This window comes from Gavialis gangeticus, unplaced genomic scaffold, assembly GCF_001723915.1.
Source record: "Gavialis gangeticus isolate Ggan-Ray unplaced genomic scaffold, GavGan_comp1, whole genome shotgun sequence".
NCBI classification, from domain to species: Eukaryota; Metazoa; Chordata; order Crocodylia; family Gavialidae; genus Gavialis; species Gavialis gangeticus.
In genome coordinates, this window is record NW_017728992.1 from 50,032,561 (window position 1) to 50,034,937 (window position 2,377).

The following is a 2,377-nucleotide window of genomic DNA, read 5'->3' on the forward strand; positions in this document are numbered from 1 at the left end:
CATCTACCAGGGCAGGGAATTCAACAAGCAAACACAAGAATCCAAGGGGCAGGTCCCAGGTGATGAAATGATTCAGATGCGAGGAATACTCAAGTGTCCCACTGAGGCTCAGAGCAGAGCTTGCACAGGGACACTGGCAGCCATTGCACTATTAAAAATGCTGAAGGAAGGCTATGAAAAGCCCTCTACAGAAATTGGGGTTAATGAACCAAATTTAACCCTGCTCTAAGTGGATACAGTATAATTCTCCATATACCAGAGCTGCCTTAGGATATTACTACCTGTTAGATTGGATTAATTCTTAGCAGCAACCCTTGAACATCATCTTTCATTTTCAAAAAGCAGTAAGAAAAAAGGCAATTAACCCTCACAGCACCCTCCTGATGTAAACCAGTTCTAGTCTCACCATATTACAGAAGAATTGGTGGGAAAGGTGTCATGAAGGGAGATGAAGGTTTTAGATGTAGCTTCTAGCCATCTGTGCCTCAGTTTTTGTGGGCTCCACTTGGGACTCCTGAAAAGGCAGAAATTTTCCACGCTTTCTGAAACTTAGAGGGTGTCTCAGTATGGGCACCGAGAAACCAAAGCATGAAAAATAACTATTATTTATAGATACCATATTTTCTCACATACAACACACATCTTTTTTCCCAAAATCAGTCCCCCAAAATTGAGTGAATGTATTCAGTGAGGAAGCTGATTTTTTGTTTGGAATAGAAGCATCCTGTTTTCAGTCCTGCTTCACAGTGCAACAGCTCTTGCATTAATATTTAGGTGGCTGAGGGAGTCAATAGACTTAATAGCTCATCGTTCTTCGCTCCAGAGGTGTTAATGATCATCTCCTTTTTAATGGGTCTTCATGTTCCACTAATCAAGCTAACCTTTCTTAGGACAATTTTGCTGTCTGTTAGACACTCCTGGTCTCTCTCCTTGTATTTATAGCCTTGGAGACTCTTTAGCTCTCTTCAAAATTATAAATCCTCCCATGAAGACCAGTCTTCAGAAACACCTAGGGTTTCAGTTCTGGTTAAGCAGGAAAGGTAAGGTGAGCCAGCTGAAGATTAGTTTCTGTCCCTGATCTCTGCAACTATAATTCCAGAAAATCATGTTTTCCCTTTCATTCTGCCTTCCAAAAATGGGGTAGGTATTATATTCCAGGGCATACTGTATGCACTCTATCAGCCTGCTCCAGGCCATGAATGTGGCCCCTCTCCTCAAATTATCATAAAGGGAAAGACCCTGGAGGTAGTCAAGCACTTCCTTTACCTTGGTGCCCACCTCTCTCAGACAGTGAACATTGATGAGGAGATTCAGCACAGGATCTGGTGCACAAGTGCCTCCTTCAGGACATTGATTTGGTGTGTTTTTATTGATTACAATCTCCAGAAAGACACCAAGATTCAAGTCTACAATGCAGTCATCATTCCCACTCTCTTCTACAGATGTGAAATGTGAGTGATGTACCATCATCATTCAAGAGCCTGAAGAGGTATCACCAAGACCTCAAGAAAATCCTTCACATAAAATGGGAAGATCACCACAAAAAGGCAAGCATCCTAGCAGAAGCCAATATTATTAGCACTGAATCAGTGCTTCTGAAGCACCGACTTTGCTGTGTGTGGATGCCCAACCGTTGACTTCCAATACAAACGCTCTACTCCCAGCTTAGTTGCAGCCTAAGAACTTGTGGTGGCTTGAGGACACACTAGAAGGATACATTGAAGGCATACCTCAAGAATATGGACACCAACATCAGTGGCTGGGAGGAACTGACTACTAACAGACTCTAATGGGCCTGCAAGCAGCAGCTTCCTTTGAGGTAAAACATCTTGCCCTCAAAGGAGAGAACAGAGAGTGGAAGAAGGAAAAGGAGAGAAAACTTGGCCTCTGATTTGCTCTCCCCTGCGGAAAGACCTGAAACTTCTGTGGCTCAAGGATTGGACTCTTAAGTCACCTTAAGATCCATCAATGAGCCACAGTAAAAATCATCCCTGAATGGAGGGATTGCTGCTGACAGACATACATACACTTAGACCAGTTTAAATGTCACTTAAACCTGAAAAAAAAACCCATACAAGACTGTTAAACTGGTTTAAAGCCTCTTGGAATGATTCAAAAGCGTACCAGGAAAATCAAGCATTCTTTTGAACTAGTTCACTGTGAACTGGTTCAGTGTTATGTGTGGACACCAAGTGTTCTGTAACATGGTTAACATTGGTCCTACAAGTATCCCCCACCTCATCACTCCCCACTTCTCCCCTCCCTCCACCATACACATACCCACTGTTGTAAATGGCTGCTATGGTACACAGGGGGCATGTCTGCACATGCATTTACACCATAGTTTCATAGTTGGTAGGGTCAGAAGGGACCTGAG